The 6,970-nt window shown below is 41.5% G+C and overlaps 1 protein-coding gene and 1 pseudogene across 1 annotated transcript in view; both read left to right on the forward strand.

Annotated features, from left to right (window-relative positions):
• Positions 1-6,970, forward strand: part of GDA (guanine deaminase) — a 110,333-nt gene that overhangs the window by 43,023 nt on the left and 60,340 nt on the right. The window lies entirely within an intron of this gene.
• LOC102814894 overlaps positions 836-6,970 on the forward strand; it is a 17,390-nt pseudogene continuing 11,255 nt past the window's right edge.

Here is a 6,970-nt window from a genome sequence, read left to right on the forward strand (position 1 = left end):
GAGTCGGTTCTGACTCATAGTGACCCCTGTACAGGGTTTCCAAGGTTGTAAATCTTTACGGGAGCAGAAAACCTCATCTTTCTCCTGCAGAGCAGATGGTAGTTTCAAACTGCTGACCATGAGATTAGCAGCCCAATTCGTAACCACTACGATACCAGAGCTCTGGTAGTGTAGTGGTTACGAATCGGACTGCGAACTGCAAGGTCAGCAGTTCAAAACTACCAGCTGCTCTTCAGGAGAAAGATGAGGCTTTCTGCTCCTGTAAAGATTTACTACCTCGGAAACCCTGTACAGGGGTCACTATGAGTCAGAACTAACTCCATGGTACAGAACCACTACCACCACCACCATTACTTCATCTATCCACATTTAAAACTGTGAATTAATGCCAATGCCTCTGTAAAAAGAATGTGGATAATTTCTCTTAAAAGGATCAGCACAAGGCTCTTCTCTATGAAGTAGAGGTTAAATATATCCAAATATTCAACTTTTCCCAAATGCTGTACCACTCTATCATCTCTGATATCTTTCTACTTCTCTTCCCCTCAGTTTCTCATGTCTTTGTTGTTGCTGTTAAGTGTCGTCAAGTCGGTTCTGACTCATAGAGACCCTGTATAGAGTTTCTGAGGAGCAGCTGGAGGGTTTGAACTGCCAACCTTGTGGTTCACAATCCAGCGCTGATCCTACACTGCCACCCCAGGAGTTGCTACAACATCTCATAGAACTCATACACCATTGAGATAATGATTCATGCAGATGTGAAGCCTGGTGAATGAGGTCAGGAGATAGACTGCAACTCAAGTCAAAGAATTGGAGGTTAAAGGAGGCAAGCCAGATGCAGCATCTGGAGCAAGAGAGCAAACTTTGTCAGAGGATTACCTCAGTCTCCAAGGTCTTGCTTGATGTGGCTGCCGAGTTGCAGAACATCCAAAAGTAAAAAAAGTTTTTACTTGGTTAGCCAAGCAAAGGAGTTTGCTGGGAGTTATATTACCAAGATTGCACCCTGAAGTCAGAGCAAGGGATCTTTTAGGGAGTTAACTGGTGTCTGATTGGTGTTCATCAGGTTCATTTAGGACAAGGACTAACCTAGGGTTGATGGATGTGTGTTTTAAGCTTTGTGACATGAAAAGGTCTGGTTGAGGACACATTTGGTCATTACTGTACAAGTTAGGTAGACCAGATATGGTCTTAGCCAGTTCTGTGACCCCAGTCTTCTGCTAGTCCTAATTAATCAGGAAGCTGGCTATTTGCCTAATAAAGGAACAGCTTCAAACAGGACACAATTCTTATTTTAACACAAATACCAAAGATGACAGCTAATGTGCTGTCACACCTCCTAGTAAGGAAGGGACTTAAGATACATTCCACCTTAATCCTGCCTCATTAACACAACAGAAAACTCTCTCCAAAATGATGGAGAGGCTAGAGTTTACAATACATCACAAAATGGAGACTAGGGTTCGAAAGGCCATATTGAGTAATTCACTGCACAGCAAGCTCCAATTCAAATCCAGTGCCACAGGGTTTATTCTAGTCTTTTCCTTTTCCCTATGTAAAACTCTTGAAGCCCTGATGACAGTGGTTAAGCACTTGGCACTAACCAAAACGTCAGAAGGTCAAACCCACTGGACACTCAATGGGATAAAGATGTGGCAGTCTATAAAGTTTCTATAGAGATTTCAGCCAAGGAAACCCTGTGGGGTTCTGCTCTGCCCTATAGGGTCACTATGAACTGAAACTAACACCATGGCAAGAGTGTTTTTAATGGTTTTGTTTAAAACTCCTTTCTGAGAAACTAAGCTCTCATTATTTATAATGTCTCTGCTTATTTGCTTATTAACCCTCTCTGTCCCTGCTTCCTTGACTCCACTGTCTGCTCAGTGCCAGATTGCTGATCTCATTGGTCTTCTCAGCCTTGGCCGCCACTGTAGCCTGACTGCTTTCTGGTCCCTGACCTTGTTAGGCCCACCCATTACAACCGGTTCAAAGAAAGAGTAGACAAAAGAAATTCACCAATAAGTATTTTATAAAGAAAAGACTAAGGAAGGAGGGCTGTATAATTTTTATTTTTAAAATTTAAAATAGTTTTCAGTAGCCCTCAGCCTGGATCTAGGCTGTGATTCCAATTCTAGATTCACATAACCCAGCTTTGTATCTTAGGCAAGATACTTACAATTTCTGTGCCTCAGTCTTTTCATCTGAAAATGGGGCCAGTGATATTACTTATCTCATATGGCTTTTGTGAATTCATATATATAAAGTATGTAGAATAATGTCTGGTACATAGTATGCTTTTTTATCTATCTAGAAATTATTAATAGCCTGTCATATTAGACTCCTGGTGTGGCACTGTAGGATCCACACTGGACTTGGAATCAGAAGGTTGACAGTTCAAAATCCATCAGCTGCTCCTTGGAAACCCTATACAGGGTCTCAATGAGTCAGCACTTACTCGATGGCACTTAACAACAACAATGATGTTGAAATGTTTTCTTTTTCTTAAAAAATGTTAAATAGTCACAGATTGCTAATGGTGTTATCTGTAGAGATCAGAAGAATCACTGAAATTATTTATCTTGTTATTAAGATGTATGTGATTTCCACAGCATGTTTCACATGTGTGTGTGTGAGACAACCAGAAGTACTCTCCCAAGGCTATTTGATCAGAAGTACTCTGTCCTTGAGTATTTGATAGGGCAAAACATAAAGCTAGTACTAATTGTAAATCAATTATAAATGAAGACAAAACTTCCTGGAAATGTTGGTAATGCCACTGAAGTAGTTTTCAAATTATAAAATTGTAATTTATATGTATCTTTCTTAGAATACTTGTAAAATGGCAGGAGTAATAGGAGGCTCCTTTGAAACCCTCGTACAGGTGTTGGAACCAATTCAATGGCACTTAGCAACAACAACAACAACTATTACTACTACTACTCTTAGAAGGAGCTCTGGTAGTGTAGTGATTACAAGTCAGGCTTCTAACCTTAAGGTCAGCAGGTCAAAACTACCAGCTGTTCCATGGGAGAGAGATGAGGCTTTCTCCCATAAAGATTTATAGTCTCTGAAACCCTATGCAGGGTCGCTATGGGTCAGAACTGACTCCATGGCACATGACCACCACCACCGCTCTCAGGGATCCTGGTGTGGTGTTGTAGGATTCTAATGGCAAGGACATTCTGTATTCTAATGGCAAGGACATCCCTCTACAGGGTAACTGAGTTGGAACCAACTTGACGGCACATAACAACAACAAAACAACAAGGTTGCCATGTGGAATAATGATAAGCAAGATCATCATCAGCCCAAAGATGATCCCTATGCCACAGAGGTCAGACATAACTCCACTCTCCAAACCTTTTATCAGTTCTCACAGCAGGCATTACTCCATGGCATGCTCAGCTTCTCTTCTCATTTGATTATCTGTTTCAGTGGCCACACAGAACTCACAGAGCACACTTATAGTTAATTGGCTTATTAAGAAGTGATAGGGTACAACTTGGGGTCAGGAATAAGAGGCAACAACTCAGGGTTGGGATCAGGATGAAGTAACATGCCAGCTGCAAAAAACGTATAACAGTAAACAATACCTACTATGATCCTCTCTATTCAACTGGGTTCAATAATTTATAGCAGTGGTCATAAAGAACTCACAAAACATACAGGGTAGTTAACAGGTTACAGCATGGGGTCAGAAATGCTCAGGACACCGTTTTCCCAGTTTCCTCATCTCTGCCTACAGGCAGGCTTCTCTCTCTACAGGGCCAATGTTGCAAAGCTCTTTCAGGGTTGCTGATAAATGCCCACAGGACACACCACTCTACCATAAGACACAGTCCGAAGGTGGTTAGCTATAGTTCAATGTGTCAGCAAACCTAGCTCTCCCACTTAAGGGGCTGGAGGTACCCACAGTACAAGCAAACCTCCTGTCCAAAGTCATTCAGCTTTACTTGCTCTGTGGCCTGGGAAGCCCACTGTTCTGGCCCTTGGCTCTGCTGTACTGCTCCTCTACCACTTCTGTCATGCCATAGCTTTGTGTTCTTGGGTCAAGAAAGTTCAGCGTGCAGGGATCTCAGAGTCCAAAGGACACACTCCCCTCCTGGCTCTCCTTCTTTGATGATAGTGAGATCCCCCTTCCTCTCAGGCTGCTGAGATTGTTCATTTTATAGTCATGCTAGAGTTTCAAGTTTATACAGTTACAAGTAACAGCTAACATCCATTGCCGAATTCTGGCACCCTGTCAGTATCTTTTCCCACCTTCTCTTACCCAGTTCCAGCGGGGCAGAAACATTGTTTGGTGGGAGTTAATAGATTATGAGATGACATATTAGCTAATTCACTACACCACATCAGCAAAGTCTTCCTTCTTCAGTGCAGACTAGTTCTCTGAGCATCTCTTGGCTGTGCAAGCCTCCTCTCGGATCCCTGAGGAAAGGTTCTGCTCAGCCCTCTGAGGACAGCCTCATTTCAGCTTGCTGTCAGTCACCATGACTTTACAGGGCCCCTTCTGGGCCTGTCACTGCCAGCTTTGCTGCTGGGCCCTTTCTGGACCTTTTTGCTGTCTTCAATGTTACAGCCCTTGACTTGTGTTAGAGCTGTTTTAGGAGCTTCTTTGCCTCTTCTCTCTCTGCTTCATCCTACATATTTCTTCCTTTCCTTTCTGTCTGTTGCTTCTCTCCCTGCTTCTCTCTGCCTCATAAACCTCGGTAGGGTTGGCTGCTAATACACACAAAGTCCTTATCAATTTCAAGGCATGAACCTCTCACAAAAGCCATAAACCATCAATCTCCTCTCAGTAGGCCACAGGCATTTCATTTGCATACCCTATTGACCTGCAAATGGTGCAAACCAATTATAAGGCAGACTGTAGCAAGGGCCCTATAAACATATACAACACTTTGCTTATAGCTTACCCAGGAACTGTTATCTAACCTGGACAAAAGTAAAAAAAAAAAACAACCCACTGGGGTAGAAAATGAGGGCAAAGGTAAACTCCTTAGGGCCTAAGGGGAAAATCTCTGAGGCTGATTTTCCAAAGAACCAAGGCAAATGGTCACATCAGAAACTCATTTCCTTCTATATCCGGTTGGCCGGCTATGGCCCACTGGCCAGATCTGGCCTACTGCCTCATATATGGCTGAGAACTAAAAATTTTTTGTAAGTAATCGAAAAAGAGTTTTTTTGAAAAGCAAACAATATTTCATAGCAAGTAAAAATGATATGGGGGAAACAGATGTAGACCGTGCAGATCCAGCCAGGAGTTCAAGGCCCTGTGGGCCCAAGCATAGCAAACCGTCCAAACCATAGGCTCTGAGGATCAAACTTTAGCCACCTAGCAGACATAGCAAACTGTCCCTCATCTGATTATTCAGTTATGCTTGTTAGTAATCGCATACATGAGCCCTGGATATCCACAGATAAATGTAAAAACCTTCCCTAAAAGCCGAGACTGTAAATTCCAAAAAGGCAAAGTTCCCCCCTCCCCCCCCCCAAAAAAAAAGCCAAAAAGGATAGAGAGAAATACTGTTGACTGATGATGTATGGAGGGGATTATAATCAATGTAATGAAACAAGTCATATGAATGGTTGAATGTGAAACTGATGATGTGCCCTGTAAACTTTCACTCAATCCACAATAAAAACCTTAAAAAAAAAAAATGATATAACATTCAAGTTTTAGTTTCTGTAAATAAAGTTTTATTGGAATACAAGTATACCCATTTACTTATGCATTGTGTAGGAGACTTGACTCTCATTGAAGGGCAGAGTTGGGTACATGTAACAGAGATAGCCTTATTACCATCAAGTCAATTCTGACTCAGAATAACCCTACAGGACAGGAGAAGAATTGTTCCTTAGGGCTTCCAAGCCTACATCTTTACAGGAGTTGACAGCCCCATTTTTCTCTAGTGAAGCAGCGAATGGACCTGAACTGCCAAATTTAAGATTAACAGCCCTTTGTGCCACCAGGGCTCCTTAACAGAGATATATGACTTGCAAAGCCCAAATAATTAACGATTTGACCTTTGACAGATCCTAACAGAAAGCACTCTCTGGGAAGATATTTCCTTGGGTCTATTTGAGCAGGTACTTCTGACTTGCCTTTGACGAAATAACGTGAACTATAAAATGAGACTGTTGGACCAGATGATCTAAGCCCCTCATGCTACTCTGGTGTCTTTGTAAGATGATTAGTTCCATTATCTTTACAGCTTGACAGATTTTGTTTGTTTGTTGTTTTTTTTTTTAAAGTCATCTCACTTCTTACTTGTCCACTTATCTGTTTGTTGTGAATTGAACCAAAACAGTAATTTTCATCTTTATCCAAAATCTTCAGAAATCTTTGGGACCGTGTATTTATATATGATTGTAATTCCCATTAAGTGCCCAAGACTGGATTATGTGTAACAGGTTGCAATATATGTTCCATTGTTTTTGTTGGATGGCTGAGTAGCCTGAAGAAGAGTTTACACTGTTTCATAGCAACAAGCCTTTTGCCCAAAATTGCCATCTGGTGTTTGAAGCTTCTGCCTTGCAGAGATATTTTTCATTAGCTGATAGTCATTACTCATCTGCTTTTGGCTTTAGTATACCTGAAATTCTCACTAATGTTCATCCTAAGTAGTCCCAGTTTCAAGAAGGGAAGCACTTATAGTTGTTTGCTTAACAGACGGCACTCAATTACCTCATCTAGAAAACAAGGGTTTTGGACCAGAGGGTTTCTACCAGCTGGAACTATCTGTGGTTTTATGAAACTTGGTTTTTAGTGGCTTGTGTATATGATTGACAGACCACCTAAACTGTGACTTACAATAAAAGACCCACAGGATACAGTAGGTACCCATGAGATTGTGAATGATTGAGTAGGTAGATGAATAAATTGTGTCCACAAAAAGTACAGTGATTTTCTAATCTCAGATACCTGTGACTGTTATCTTACTTGGAAATAGAGTCTTTGTAAAAGTCATCA

Source organism: Chrysochloris asiatica, unplaced genomic scaffold (assembly GCF_000296735.1).
Source record: "Chrysochloris asiatica unplaced genomic scaffold, ChrAsi1.0 scaffold00014, whole genome shotgun sequence".
Classification (NCBI taxonomy): domain Eukaryota; kingdom Metazoa; phylum Chordata; class Mammalia; order Afrosoricida; family Chrysochloridae; genus Chrysochloris; species Chrysochloris asiatica.